Source organism: Humulus lupulus, chromosome 2 (genome assembly GCF_963169125.1).
Source record: "Humulus lupulus chromosome 2, drHumLupu1.1, whole genome shotgun sequence".
Classification (NCBI taxonomy): Eukaryota; Viridiplantae; Streptophyta; class Magnoliopsida; order Rosales; family Cannabaceae; genus Humulus; species Humulus lupulus.
Genome location: NC_084794.1, coordinates 62973305 through 62990188, shown reverse-complemented (window position 1 = coordinate 62990188; position 16884 = coordinate 62973305). Strand labels below are relative to the sequence as shown.

The window sequence follows — 16884 nt, the reverse complement described above, 5'->3', positions numbered from 1 at the left end:
TTTCTCCACTATCACTTATGAAGTTATTATATTAATATATTTGAATATTGTTACAAGGCACGTTACTTAACACCGCATAAGGTGATATCTTATGTATTGTTAATTTAAAAATGGTCATACTTATTATAATATAAAATATTAATACAGTTAAATTAAACAATTTATAAAATTTCATGTTATGCATAGGACAACCTTATAGCAATACTCGTATGATTGTTATTTGGGACATTTGCGGCTTAAATACCTAATGTTTTACACTTGTTACAGTTAAATGCCTAATCTTTTATTTTTACAGCAAAAATACTTAATGTTCAATATATGTTAAAGATAAATACCTAATCTTTTTTCTTAGAGGCAAAAATACCTAAATTTTTTAAAACATTAATTTTTTCAATACTTCATCTGTTGGAGCTGTTAAGTGTTGATTCACCAAATATATATCACTCTATAATTTATGTATTTTTTTTAATCAAAATAAGTATTTCTTAATTTTGTATTAATTTAAAATGTCTTTTTAATTCATTTTTCTAATTTAAAATATATATTTTTTTAAAAAATAAATATGAAATGGACCAATTATAGAGTGACAAATGTCTGCTTAGTCAATATACTTAACAATTCCAACACAGGAGGTACTGACAAAAGTAATGTTTTAACAACTTTAGATATTTTTGCTGCAAAGAAAAAAATTAGGTATTTATCTTTAACATATATTTAACATTAAGTATTTTTGCCATAAAAATAAAAAATTAGATATTTAACTGTAACAAATGTAAAATATTGAGTATTTATACCGCAAATACCCGTTATTATTATAAGTCAAAGGACAAATAGTTTCCCTGCTAACTTCTTGTGAACTATGACACTTGCAGACTATTTGTCTTTAATAGAATTTAAATGTATAGACTATTTGGTTCAAAGTAAAGGTATTACTGTATTTTTACCTTCAAATCAAACAATGTTTCAATATATATGAAGAAGCCTCAGGTTAGGCTAAAAAATAGGGACTTTCCTTCGACCCAATTATTTCAATAGAAATATATAATTTTATATTATTTTAAATAATATAATGTTAGATTAAATAATGTGATAGAATGTGATTTGTCACACTTTGTTATATATTATTGAGAGTTACAAAATTGGACACATGCGAGTGCCCAAATATGACATATTTTAGAGTTACAAAGTCAGTTACAAATTTGTAACTCCAAAATATTACCAAATAATGTGTAGATTGTATGTTACACATTTGAGTTTGGATTTTACAAAGCCATTATGTAATATGGTTGTTGTATACATATTTTTAACTCCCATTAAGTATATGGATGTTACAAAATCATGTGGAAAGAGAATGTGATGTTTTTTGGAAAATTGAAATTTAGAGACTGAAATTTGCACTATGGCCGCAGCCACTGATTATCCCTGGCCGCGACCTGGGAGACAGAGGTCAGTAACTGCGGCCACTGATACTTCTGGGCGCTGCCAGGGGTGCTGACAACCAATTTCTTTTTTCAGTTTTTTTAAATTTGAGCAGTTCTAACATCCTAAGTAACTCTTAAGTCTTCATTTTAATTCCATAAATAACTAATTAAACATTGGTAGCAGCCATATGATTGGTGGAATTTGAAATTCAAAGGGTATCTCAAACTCAATAAATAGGAGCATAATGCTTTCTTGTAAGACATACCATATTCTATCCACAAAACACTTAACTGGAAAATACACCATAGGGGCTTGATAGTTCCAGAGAGTTATTTCCTTATAAGATCCCTTAGTGCTTAGAGAATAAAGAAAAATATGCTTTTGGACAAAGATTTTGAACGTTGTTCAAGTTGGTGATCCTCATTACTCTACACTTTGATCATGTGAGTGTAAGAGTTTATCCATTGTTATTTCTTCAACCTCTTTTACTTTTTGTTTCTATCTTATATATTTATTTGTAGTGTTATGCTTTGAGTTGTATTATCAATGTATCTATCATCTTCTATTTCTATTTATTTGTATTTTTGCAATAAAATTGTAACACTTATTTATCTATCATCTTGTCTATTGTAACATTTTCCATACAGATGTATATTTGATTTTACTATTTCTATTGAATATATATATATATATATTCTAACATATAATTGATAATTTTAAATTCATGTTGAGTATCCGTTGGTTCATAGTCATTATTTGTACCTTGCCCTATCTACATTCTCCCTTCAAAGTAAGCGTATTCAATATACTTACCTAAAAGAAAGAGAGTTAAAGAAAATGGAGGGTTGTTCTTCTAAATTACTTTCACAAGAAGGAAAAGAAGTTTAATCAAAATACTTTTTTTTTAAGTAATTTCAACATAGCAATGTCTTGTTTTTGCATTCATTCATCCTTATGTCATGAAGTTGAGTGAGTGTGCCAACTTTTGGTGGGGAAGTGAAATTGGTAAAAGGAAACTCATTGGAAAGCTTGGAATTTTCTTTGTCTACCTAAATATGCTGGAGGGTCTGGGATTTATAAGACTTCAAGATTTTAACAAGGCATTATTAGCCAAGCAGTTGTGGAGCAGCATTAGTCATCTTTCCTCACTTGTTGCTAAAGTGTTGAAAGATTGTTATTTTCATTATGGAGATCTCATGGAAACTAAGTTATGTAATATCTCATCAGACATCCGGAAATATTTTCTTTAGAGTAGAGATATTTAAAAAACTAGCCTTTTGTGGAGTGTCAATGATGATAAACTCATTTTTGTATATTAGGATGCTTGGATACTAGCCTTTTCTTCAGTAATAACATTGTCCCATAATTAGATAGGTTTGAATAATAGAATATTAATCCACTCATATAGTTAATGGAATGAACATCTCAATAGAAAGAATTTTACTAAAGTCAAAGCTGATGAAATCTTAACTATCCCTCTTCAATGGTTCCAAAGGTTTGATATTGGATATTGAAGACTTGACTATAAAGGAAAGTGTTTTGTAAAGGATGGATATAAGTTGCTATTAGGGTCTCTGATCCTCTTACTAATCGGTCTTCAATTTCTTTAGGGGCTTTTATTATGGAGACTTCAAAATTATCTGATAATTAAAAGAAATGTTAAGGTGAAGAATACAATTATTAATTGAATTACATTGTTTAGTAAAATTCGAGAATCTTATACATTATCTTCAAATAGAGTTTAAAATCAATGAAAATGTGTATTATGATCAATGAAAATATTTAAAATCCACTATTTTGGAAGGATTTCAGATAACCCTTTCATTGAGTAATATGATTTCTATTTTATTAACTTTTCGGGGCCTAAAAAAACTTTATACCAAATATAAGATTATTGAATATTACCATTTCCATGCAAGGATTACTCCATACCAAACATTAAGAACCTTTCGTGGTGGAAATTTATATGGTCCTTAAATATGCTCTTAAAAGTAAAGTATTTATTTGGAGAATCAGTCATGACATTGTCCCAACTGAAGCTAATCTTAAAAAGCATTATGCTCCTATCAATGAATCATGCTCTTATATGTAATTTTTACATCAACTCTGTCCCTTGTTCTCTTTTCATCTATATTAGGAAATACAACCACTCTTCGAGCATATAACCTCCTAACTTCTCATAATCATAATATATCGAGAACTAGCGTTGGATAATAAAACATAATTATTGCTCTTTTATTGAAAAATAACACAAAGTAGAGAGATTCCAGTTTCTACAATAAAAAGATTATCTTTAACAAAATTTAAATACAACAACATTTAATTTAAATGAATAAAATGCTAATAAAGAAACCAAAAAAAAAAAACATAAACCCTAGATATTTTCCAGTAGCTACATGACCCTCATGAATACACCAACAACTATTCAAGTCCAACTCGCCACCGGCCATTCTATCATTTAATTACCTTGATCCGCACAAGAATACTATAAGCAGTAAGCTCACTAAGGAAAATGCATACAAACAATCATACAATCATATATAGCATAAATAGTTCATAACATCATAAGTCCATATAATTCCATAATAACACTATTCTATGAAGGTAACTATTTCATATAAAACCATAAAAATATTCTAAATCATAAACTAATATTGGTCATAATCATAATAGCTAATAACAAATCAGACAAGTGTAGATAAAGTGCTTATAAAAAGGGTTGGGATTCAAGCCTCAGACATCGCTTAGGTTCGTCATACATTTTTTAGCATCCGAGCCATCGGACATCACTTAGGTCTATCATATAGTTTTAGACATTACTTGGGTCCAGCCACACTTATCTTCTTGTACCTGAAATGTTAGGGTCATATATTCACTCAATATCATAATATACAACTATTTAATTTTCCTTACCTTGAGTGTGAAGAAAAGGAAAAAGAGACTGCTTGAAAGTGCTAGTGGATCTCGTCCAAACCTTATACATAAAATTTAAATACTAAATTAGAATATATAATAATAACTAAATTTCTAAAATCTAAACCTCATAGTAGCCATACCTTCACCGTAGAACAAGATATCACGACTTCCAAAATCTCGAGCCTTCACGAACAACGTCTATCCTCAACACAAATAGAGTTTGATCTTGATAACTTATGGTATTTTTGGCTATAGGCTAATGATTTTGGGCTATGTATGTTTCAGCTATGTGGGGGATTTATAGTAGTAATGATGATTGAGGCTTATAAGAAAATAGAAGAAGTAGAAGAACTTGAATACTACTAGTATTATGGAGACTTCGGCTCTATGGGAAAATATTGAGCAAAAAGATGAAACTTTTGAGAGAGCAAATTTCAGAAATGGAGAGTACTTGGAGCTTGTTTGTGTGTGAAAAATAAAAAGGTGAATGACTCTATCTATAGGCTCTAATCCTCAACTTTCTTCCTTAAACCTCTCCACTCTTCTTCAACCAAAATTTTAAATTTTAAACTTCCCTCCTCCATGATTATTAGTCTCAACCATGATAGTTAATGGGTGAGAAGTCAACCTTTTTTTCTTTTCAATAATATCAGTTGTTTACATATATACATAAATTATGAATTATGAGAAGGTGGGACTAATTACTTAATGAGAATGAATGTTATAAAATTTTGAATTAATTGTGTATGCATTGTATATTAATGAATGATTTGATGATAATTTTAATTTGGAGTAGTCACACGTTACACAGAGAAAGAATACAATAGCATATTTTGTAAATACACATTTTTATGAGTTAAAATTGAGTAAAAAAATTGAAAAAAAGGAGAAATTAGATAATATAGATTGTAGAAAACTTAGAGTGCCACTTTGCCCGACTTTATATAGATATAAATTAGGTGCAATGCATGTTTCTTTAATTTTATTAATTATTTTTATTATATTTTTATGATTGTCATATAAATTTCAAATAAATAAACAATATTATATATAAAAGAATGACATAAACATATTAAAAGAAAAATTAAACTAAAATATTGTCTATGATTTTTCAAAAATAAAATAAAATAATAATATAATAACATTTTAGATCACAAACTACTCTATTCAAGATATAAATACATTCATAATATTATTCAAATCATACTTCAACGATTGGAGAAAAAACTTATTTATTCTTGATAGAAGAAAAATATTATTATAGTTTCTTATGTAGTTAAAGAGTTACAATATTTGTACACACATAACACTTATAAATAATGTATTTATAATGTTTGTTATTATTTAATATTAATATATATTTATATAAGTTAGATTAAGTAATAAAAAAGTAACATGTTTTTTTTGTAAATATAAATGATAAATTTTTGAGAAATTTACATTCCTTCCTGTTTTTTATAATTTAATTACAAAAACACCTTTCCTAATTTAATTTACAATACTACCTTTTTTTTATACTGCTTTTTTCAACTTTTATTTTTTATTTTTTTTGTTTTTTCTTTATGGTACGAGGCATCTCTCTCTCTCTCTCCACTATACTCATTTTTTTATTAATTTCTTACATTCTCTCTTATCTTTAATTTTAAAAATCTTTTATGGCCACACCGCTAGTCGGTTGAGCTCAAAAGTGGTACCATCGCGACCTGCTCTTCAACGTGATCATTTTGATATGTGGGAAACATATGTTTTTGGCCGTCGCTAGAGAAGATGACCAGAATAAAAAGCATCCTTTTAGTTTCTTTTTTATATTGTGTTGACCAAAAAGTAACTAAATTTTAAACTTGATCAAAATTTAATATACTAAAATTTGTATTTTTATTTTACATTGAAAATATACTATATTGTATTCTAAACAACTTACATTTATTTAAAAATATTCCAAGTAACTATTTTAAAATAGATTCTTTAGGGTATTGTTTGGTAACTTTTAAATATAATATAAAAAAGACTTTTTTGATAACTCACTATGTTTGTTGGTTACTTTAAATTTGTGGCATACTAAAAAAATTAGTCATATATCAAATGGTAATCAATTGGTATCTTAAATGATTTATAAAAGTGAAAATTACATCTAGTATTGATTTTTTTTTTTCATTTTATTTACACTTTTACCATCACGACCTACTCTTGAAGGTGGTCATTTTGGTATATGACAAGCATGAGTTTCTTGACGTTGCCGGAGAAGATGACGGGGATGCGGTAGTTTTTTGTTTTGTTTGAAAAATAACGTTTAAGTTTCTTTTTAGCTTTGTTTATTAAAAAAATGAAAAAGTTTCTTAAAAATTGGAATAAGTAATATCTGTGTTGTATTTAAAAAGTAACTATGTAGTTGCTTTTTATTTTGATAAGAGAAAACTTAATAATAAAATACCGAAATGTGTATTTATTATTATAATTCGAAAGTAAATTTTAAGTTTATTTTTTGTTTAATTAATAAAAAAATATTATTACTCCCATATAAATTACATTAGTGACTAAAAAGTGAATTCAAACTTTTCATTAAAAAAATTACTATATTGTATACTAAAAGTGACTTTTAATAATAAGCTATATAGTAACTTGTTATATTTTATTGTAATTCATTAGTTTCTAAAAATTGACTAATCGACAACGTAAAATTATTTTAAGTAATAAGACATCATAATATAATTTCACAATGACTAATCAGTGTCTTAAGATAAAAAAGTTTCAAAAAATAAGTATTGGAGGTAACCAAAATGTATATAAAATAATATGCTATAAAAATAAATTTTTCATGAAAAAAGTAACTAATTAGTAACTTATTAACATTTTAAGTAACCAAAATGTTACTTTTTTAAACCCAAAAAGCTGAAAACTGGAATTTAAGGAAAGTTTCAAATTCAGGTATATTACTTTTAGAATCCAGTATTTTTTGATAACGTGGCAAGGTATTTTGTAAATAAAATTATATAGGTGATTTTTGTAATTATTTTATATTATAGATATATAATTGTAAAGATCCCTAATTTTTTTTAATAAAAATTAATATTATGTATTATATATTATTATAATAGTAATATTTTATAACATTTGAATTTATATTAATATAATTATTAAATATATAGTCTTGTATTAAATGTTTTTATAATAATGATATTTTATAATATTATAATTACAAAATATTTATTCTAACTAAGTTTTATAAAAATTAATATTATGTATTATATATTATTATTATAACAATATTTTATAACATTTGAGTTTATATTAATATAATTATTAAATATCTATTCTTGTATGATATATTATTATAATAATAATAATGATATTTTATAACATTTGAATTTATATTAATATAATTATTAAATATCTAGTTTTGTATTAAATATTATTATAATAATAATATTTTATAATATTTGAATTTATATTATTATAATTATTAAATATCTAATTTTGTATTAAATATTATTATAATAATGTTATTTTATAATATTTGAATTTATATTAATATAATTACTAAATATTTATTCGATCATATTTTTTATTTGATTTTATTGGTATATTCTATTATATATTTGTAATATTCCGTTAAACTTAACAAAAAAAAAATTATTAAAACCAAGAAAAATGTTAAAATATACACTTTATATATAGAAGAGAGAGATGTAAATATATATATATAAACAATATATTAAATATTGATATAAATTTGATGTTCCTAAAAGAATAAAACTATTTTGTTAATATTGAGTTAAATCAATTATTCATATAGGAAAAAAATACTAATGTTTGAACAAATTAATGTAAATGAAGAGCATTTTATTTATAGCCTAAAGATATAGCACTGTGGGACTATAAAGATATTTTATGATTGTTAATTAAATATTTTTTAAATAAATGTGAAATTCAAAATTAGAAAAACCACAAATTAGATAAAATAGAAGAATCAAAGGAGAAGATGCCACCTCATCTCCTCAAAGCTTTCATTTATATAAATATATAGATATAGATAAATTATGTAAAAAAAATTCAATATATAATATATATTTTACAAATTTAAATTATATAAAAATATATACTACAAAAGTTAAATATATAAATAATATATTAAATCTTAATATAAATTTGATGAATTCAAAAAAAAAAAAACTACTTTGGCAATATTGAGTTAAATCAATCACTTATATGAGAAAAAAATACTCATATTTGGATAAATCAAGGTGAATGAAAATTACTTTATTTATATTCTAAAGTTTTAACACCCATATGGTTTGTAAACCATGTGAGACTACAAAGATTTTTTTTTTTGATCAAGAAGAAATAAGCTTCATTGAACCAACCAACAAATACAATCAATAGCTCAAAACGAGCTCAAACCAGCTAACACAAAAACAGCCAAAAAAACAAAACCAGATAGATTACATATGACAAATAAGATCAACAATAGCCCTCCCTTTTTGTCCCAACTTCTTCCTAGTAGTTCCTAACAATCTAGCCTTTAAACAAGATTTAATCAAAAACTCAACTCTGGTACTAGAAATGGCTGAACAGTTAAAAATGCAAGAATTTCGGTTCAACCAAATGAAATAGACAGAAGCAACTAGAGCAGCTGCCAAAACTCGCTGGAACAGACCTTTAGGCCTTCCCACCATCCAAGCAGACCAATCAACATATTTGGAAGGCCAAATAGTAGCACCAAACCAATATTTCATCCTGTGCATAATCTATTGAGAGTAGATGCAGTCAAAGAAAACATGGTCGTGAGTCTCCAACTCAATCTCACAAACTGGGCATAAGGGAGACTCAATACTAACATGACTAAGCAACAGCTTATCTCGGGTGAGCAAGTGGCCAAGGACAGATTGCCATAAAATAAATCTATGCTTTGGGAGGGAAATGTGACACCAAACCACATTGGAAAAGTTAACCTTAACCCGCGGAAGCATCAGAACATACAACTTACTCAGCTTCAGATTCCTTCTAGTAGCCGTAGCCTCCAAATCTCCTTTAGTCAGGACAGATTTTAAGTAAACCAACTTCCTCCAATACCAACTGACATCAGTCGTTAGAGTGTACTCCTAAAAACTCTCACCTTTGAGGTAAATATTATCAACCCATTTAACCCAAAGCAGATCTTGCTTGGAAGAAATTGCCCAAAACATATTAGCTAATAAAACTTTATTCCATTTCAAACCATCCTTAAACCCAATGCCTCCCAAGCTTTTCGGCAAACAAACATGGTCCCAAGAGGTAAAGTGCAATTTGCTTCTGTTCCCTGTTGAACCCCAAAGGAAATTCGTACACAATCGGTCAATCTCAAGAGTGACACTTTGAGGAAGAAGGAAAATACTCATCCAATAAGATCGAATACCAAGAAAAACAGAGTGAATGAGCTGTGCTCAGCCCGCAAAAGACAGATGACGACTGGCCCAAGAATGCAGCCTAAGATTTTATTTTTATTTTTTTTGATAATTAGCCCACAATCACCAACCTTCCATTTGGTAGGACGGAGAGGGACACCAAGATATTTTAAAGGAAAAGATCCCTCCTCAATGTTAAAACAATCCAAAATAAGATTCTTTTCCTCAGACTTCAGACTACCAAAATAAATATGAGACTTGGCCAAATTCGCAGTCAATCCCGAGGCTTGACTAAACTGGGAGAACCCATCCTGGAGGATTTGAACTAAGTGAAGAGTCCCTTTACAAAACAAAACAAGATCATCAGCAAAACAAAGACTAACCAACTTCAGATTCTTACACATGGGATGAAATCTGAAATCCTTATGAAGAGAGGCTTGAATAAGGATTCCGGTAAGGTATTCCATGACTAGCACAAATAATAAAGGAGATATTGGATCTCCTTGTCGTAGCCCTTTCCTCCCAACAAACTGCCCTTGAACCCGACCATTCATCAAAAGCAAATAGGAAGCATCCCGTAAACAAACCATGATCCAGTGAATAAACCTACTAGGGAAACAAAACGATTTCAGAAGGTCCTCTACGAACTGCCAATCAATAGTGTCATAGGATTTACTCAAATCAATCTTCAGCACACAACGAGGGGAAACACTTTTCCTATTGTAACCTTTAATCAGATCCTGAAATATGAAAATATTGTGAGCCAAAGAACGATTCTGAAAAAAAGCACCCTGATTTTGGTTAATTAATAACGACAAAACCTTAGCCAATCTCCAACAAATCATTTTTTAAATACACTTGTATAATGTGATACAACAGGCAATCGGTCTGAAATCCATCGCCTTAGAAGGATTTTCCACCTTGGGAATAAGCGAGAGTGTGGTATTATTTATATCAGGAGGAAGTTCTCATTTGTCAAAAAACCCCATAATAGCATCAGTAATCTTGTAGCGACCCAAACTTGCTCATAAGGCTTGGAGCCTTGATTAGTGTGCCTGGAGGACAATAATTGTTATACTGTATTAATTTATGTGAATTTAATGAATATGTGGTTAGAATGCATGTTTAGGTGAAATAAATATGCATGTGGGCCCCCATTTGGTTGTTAGGGGAAAATTGGTAATTATAGCCCGTTGAGGGCATAAATGTAATATAAGTGATATTCTTGATATAACAGTAATATAATTATGATGCACGTTCCGAGACAGTCCTAGAGAGCTATTTCGCTAAAAGTCACAACGGGATTAAATACCCGTGTAGCACCCACATTATTTTGATATAATATAGCCAATAATCACATGATTGCATTGCATTACATATCATACAATATGTATAATTTGAGCATATGCATATTCTTATAAGTGTTTTCATGTATAAGTATAAAAGTTGTGTATGTGATGTCTATATGTATGCTCAATATTATTAACCTTGTGGCATTTGAGTTGTCTTTTATGGGTGTTTGATGTGCTCAAGATATAAGAAAGTATGAAAAATATGGACAAGGCATGGAATTAAGTGATGAAAGTGAGATATAGAAGGCAAAATAGGTTAAGTAGTGAAAAATAGTACAATGTCGATTACTAGTATTTCGGTGTAAAATTGAGTATTTATGGATTTACCAAATGTAATCGAGGTATGATTAAGGTCTCATTGATGATGTAAAAATGGTTTTAGAACCATTAGATCAATTCTTGATGGGAGGTATACATAATCAGTGGTATTGATGCAAAGTCAAAACAAGCTTAGCATAAGTGCGCTACGCTCGATCGGGTAAGCATAACTATTGGGTATGAAGTCATATGGACCTAAGGTTTGGTGTGAGTGTTTTACACATAAGGATAATAGGCCTAGCAGATGATTAAGTCGAAATTATTGAAGTGATAAGGTTTTCATAAGTCAAAAGGTGAAATGATGAGATGAAAGGTGTCAAATTTTGATACAATAAGGCTAAATCATTGAAAATAAGGAATTTTCATCAACCTTATCACTTTGCACGACCATTATTCTGAAAAACAGAGAGAAAATAAAACCAAAAACCATTTCTTGGCTGGTTTGAAGAAATTCTAAGGAGATCCAAGTGAAAGCAAAGCCAAAGAAGTAGATTAAGCTTAGTTCTAACATTTTTATGGTAAGTTCTTGTACTTGGAAGTTAAACTATGTTTTTGAATTTTTCTGAGAGCTTATATATGGTGTTTTATCCTTTTTAAGATATTTCTTGGGGTTTCCAAGTGGTTTGAGGTTTAGAAAAGCTTGAAGAGATTGTTTTCGCCGAAAAGTTGCTCGGTAAGTGAAATTTTGTGTTTTATGAGGTTTTTGGGGTTCTTGGAGTACAAGATGATTTTTGGTTATTTGATTGAGTTTATAAGAGAGTATATATGTTTATAAATGTTTGAATATATGTGGAGACTCATTTAATTTGGGTGATGATCTAGGAGATAAGAATTTTATCAAAATCGGTATATGATAACTTTATGATGAATCATGTTGGTATTTGGGATATATGGTTATGGCAGGTTATTTGATGTTGATTATTGGTTGATTTTGATATTTGAGGATAGCTAAAATTAAGGGGAAACTCTGTCAAAATTTCTCTAAGTGTCTAAGATAAATCTAACGCTCGATCTAGGTGGTTTAAGGCATTTTAGGCATGATTTTGATATGAAATTTGATATGATGTTTTATGGGTATTTTTAAATGAGAGTTTAATGTCTTACTGCCTTCATTATGATGAGAAATCCATACCATTGTCAGGATAAGCACATCAATACCTAAGACACCACTTGTTACACGGTGAACTATATTTTGGACAAAAGGTAAGTAAAGTACTCAACTGCAACACAAGAATTATGTGTTATGTGAAAGTATGCATTATATGAATATTTTGTGAGTAAGTGGTATTAACATACAGTGACACTTCATCATAAATTTGTATGCATGGCATAATAGTGATATGGTAAATTATTATATGATATAAGACCATGCATGATATTATGATGATTAATTATATGATGCCTTTGCAAGTTTTGTGCAACATAAAAGAAAGTTGTTATAAGAAGTTTAAGTTCAGTGCCACTGTTTTGAAAAGGCAAATGAAAGTGTTAATAAGTGTAAACGGAGGCCTATAGTAGGCTTATAGTGGCTGCCCAATAATTTGGGCTAGGTTTTAGTGAACCAATTATATTGTTTGCCATGTTTCCGTTTTTATTTCTCCTCCATATGAGTTATTGTTATATGTATTGACACCACAGTGTGTGGCCGCCTTAACTCTTGAGCCCGACGGGGCAACGATGGAATAATGTTTTTAATGTGCCCTACTGTGGTGATGGCTAGCCGGAGGAGAACCCATGGGATTTTGTATTATATGTGTAACAAGCAGGCATTGACTTTGACTAATTCAAACAGTGTGCACAATATTAAGGGGCCCAAAATTTAAAAAGAAGTTGTGTATGTCCATTGATATTGGGTAATCATTAGCATTGCATGCATTACTTTGCTTACTGAGCTTTAGGCTCACAGTTGTCTTGTGTTGCAGGTAGAGAAAGAAATGTGTGAATGACATGAGGAGAACTGAAGCATGGTCCTGACCCTAATTTGTACATATGAACATATCGACCTTTTGTGGGTTATTTCAGTTATCAGTGAGATGTTTGTAATAAAGTGTGAAGTTATGTTTTGAAAATAAATTGGGTTATTTAATACTTATGTATAATATGTTTGAGACACACTTTATGTTTAATGTAAATAATGTGAAATAAGTTTTCAAGTTTTAAAAAAAAAAAAAAATGTTCAGACTTCCGCAGTAATAAATTATGATATAGTTTTAAAACGTAACACTTCAAATATGGTTTTAACTAAAATAAGTGAGGGTGTTACAACCCGGCTCGGGAAGAGCTTAGGGGTATTTCGGGAATACTATAAATTTAGTTGGGGACTTTTAATTAAAGGTTAATGGTATTTTAGTAACTTGGGTAACTATAGGTAACCATTGAGGATAGTTACTTTAAGTGAGAAAGAGGTATTCATGTAAAAGAATAGGAAAGGTCTAGGCTACCCTTGAGGATTAGTTAGAATAAGAGTTAGATGGAAGGGTAAAATGGTCTTTTGGCTTGGATATAGATAACTTTGGCTGAGGGGAAAGGCTGGAACGTTCTCATCCTTATGTTTACGCAAGAACTTGGCTTTGGGAGCTCTAGAGGAAACTAGGGAAAACAGAAAGGAAGGAAACAGAAACTCTGAAATTTTGTGGGATCAAGAAGGGTGTTAAGGCCAGAAAATTTAGAGTATTGCTCTACATATTGAGGTAAGGGAATTTTGTGTAATTGTGTTGTAGAATTCAGCTAAGAATATCATGGTTTGAGAATTGAATTGTGTGTTTTGTTTGGTGAATTCTTTAGATGAATTGTGGTTAGGTCCAGCTTGAATTTTGTGGAATTAAGCTTGGAATTTGATTGGGAAAGCAGCTCAAGGTCGAATCTCCACTTGAGGTAAAGGTTTCATGCATCTCTGTTTGGTCGATTGCTAGTGTGGTTTGAGAATTCTGAGGGATGGTTTAAGTTTTACAAGTTCTGGTTTAAGTTTTGAAAGGCTTGGTTTAAGTATCTGAAGTTTTAAACCAAATTGTGAATTGTAGGTTTGATTGTGTGATTGAGCTTATTGTTGATGTTTTTGAGTTGTTAGATGGTCTATGAGGGGTTTTGAATCGAATTTGGGACTTAGGTAAGTCTTGGTAATGATTTGGGAGTGTTTTGGCTCAGGGAAAACATTTGGGGAAACCCAGATTTCTGGGTTTGCGAAGGGGCGTCGCGGCCCTGTTCTTCTGCGCCGCGGCGCTAGGCTGCATCAGTGGACGGGGGCCCTTCTGGGCGCCGCGGCCCTCATAGGGTGGCGCCGCGGCGCTAGGCCATTTCTGGGCAGGGGAAAATTGTGGTTTTTAGGTTTTTGCCAAGGGGGCTCGGGGGACGCTTCCGCCACTTTGTGTGGGGTTCCGGGAGGTCTCAAGGGCTCGGGTTTGGTTCCGGGAGACACTTTTGAATTGGTTAGAAATGGGGATGCTATTTGTGTGTTGTGAATAGGTTCTCGGAGAGGCTCGGATTAGAGGACCGTGCTCGAGGGTTCAGTGCTCAAGAAGCTTGGGACGCAGGTAAGAAAACTGCTGTACCCATAGAGCAGGGCGAGGCCCCATAGTTGTGTTGCAAAGCACGACCCTATATGATTATGTGTTGGGTGTAGCCCATTGAATATGTTAGTATATGTTTAAGTTATGTTTAAATTATTATGTGTATGCATAAATGTGAATGATCGGCTAGGGCCGGGAACGGTGAAGGCCGGGAACAACGAAGGCCGAGAACGGCAAGGGGTCGGGAGCAACGTTTAGCACGCGGAGTGCGAGTTGCCAGGGTAAGACCCTAAAGGATACTTGGGATATCCTTACGGTGTAGACCGCAACTCAGGGCCTGGTAAAGCGCTTGAGATGGCATGGTCGTATGTGTTTAGTTTATGGACAAATTGGTTATATGCTAAATGGTTCACATGCGTATGTTATCTATTTATGTGGAGTTTTCTTGCTGGGCTTCAGCTCACGGGTGCTCTGTGGTGCAGGTAAGGGCAAGGAGAAAGTCAACCGACCATGAGTATGGAGAGCGCGACGCGACGCGTACATGTCTGGTCTGCCTGGCTACCACGGCCAGGGGTATTTTTGGAAGTTGTTTGTAAAGAATCCTATTTTGTCGTTTAGTCGACTTTAAATATATTTTGAGTTGTAAATATTTATAGACAGTATTTTGGGATCCTAAATGTCAAACGTTAAATGTTTTACAATTTTCAGTAAATGGAATTATTTTCAAAGTTTATGTCTCTGTTTATGGTTTAATTACACGTTTACCTTAAAACCTCGATTAGCGAGTTAAAAGCATGTTTTAAACTCACTTAGTAACGACTCTAAGAAAGTAGGGCGTTACAAATCTCATCCCCAAGCTCTTTCCACAAATATTTATAGAAGCCAGAACCAAACCCATCAGGACCAGGACTTTTAATGGAGCTAATACTGAAAAGCGCTGACTTCATATCCTTCTTTGTGAAAGGTCAAAGCAAAGCCACTTGTTGATCCAAATTTAAAATAGCACCATGGACAAAGCAATCTTTCTGAATAGAAATGGAGGCCGAACTAGAACTTCCCATGTAGCTTCTGAAATGGTGAATAAAATGGCCCACAATATCCTCAAACTTATCATGGATCAGACCTTGATCATCTAAAAAAGAAGTAATCCTATTAGAAATCCTTCTCTGTTTTAGACATGCATGGAAATAGGCAAAGATATCGTCGCCATACCGAAGCCAATTAATCTTACTCTGCTCCCTAAGGAAGCTTTCATAAATTATAGAGTGCAAGGATAGATTGACCTCAGCAGACCGTTCAGCATCTTGAAGAGCAACTGAATGAGGGTTCTGTTGAAGGGAAAGCTGAGCAAGTTGAAACTGATCTCTGACATCTGTGAAGTTGAGAGTAACATCACCAATCACCACTTTGTTGAACTTACACAGAACATGTTTAAGTCTCCCCAATTTCCTCATAATGCGGACTAGACCTTGAGCTTACAAAGGCTTATACCAGCTGTTTAACACAACACTTCTGAAGTCAGGGTGCTCAGCCCACATATTATAGAATCTGAAAGGTATATACCCAGAAACAGAAGCAGAGATAAACTTGATGATACAAAAACAGTGATCAGAAAGAATATCCCAATTAGTTAAGACTTCTGAATGAGGAAAAATATCCACCCAAGCTTAATTTTTAAACACTCTGTCCAATTTAGAACTACAAAGATTTTTTTAACTGTTAATTAATTATTTCTTTATATAAATGTTAAATAAAAATTAGATCAAAAAGAAGAATAGAAGGAGGTGATGCCAACTCGTCTCCTCAAAGCTCTCTTTTATATAAATATGTAAAAATATATACTACAAAAATTAAATATATAAATAATATATTAGATATTGATATAAATTTGATGTTCTAAAAAAAATATAACTATTTTTGGCAATATTGAGTTAAATCAATCACTCATATAGGAAAAAAAATACTAATGTTTAATCAAATTAATGTAAA

At 30.9% G+C, this 16884-nt stretch overlaps 1 long non-coding RNA gene across 2 annotated transcripts; it reads left to right on the top strand.

Annotated features, from left to right (window-relative positions):
• Positions 1–11539: 11539 nt before the first annotated feature.
• Positions 11540–13481, top strand: LOC133816076 (uncharacterized). 2 transcript variants are annotated; one of them, XR_009885003.1, is made up of 4 exons: positions 11540–11907; positions 11988–12062; positions 12531–12592; positions 13312–13481. It is a non-coding gene; the product is annotated as an uncharacterized LOC133816076 (long non-coding RNA). The 2 variants fall into 2 exon arrangements; XR_009885002.1 differs by having other exon boundaries at positions 12531–13481.
• The last annotated feature ends 3403 nt before the right edge of the window (positions 13482–16884 follow it).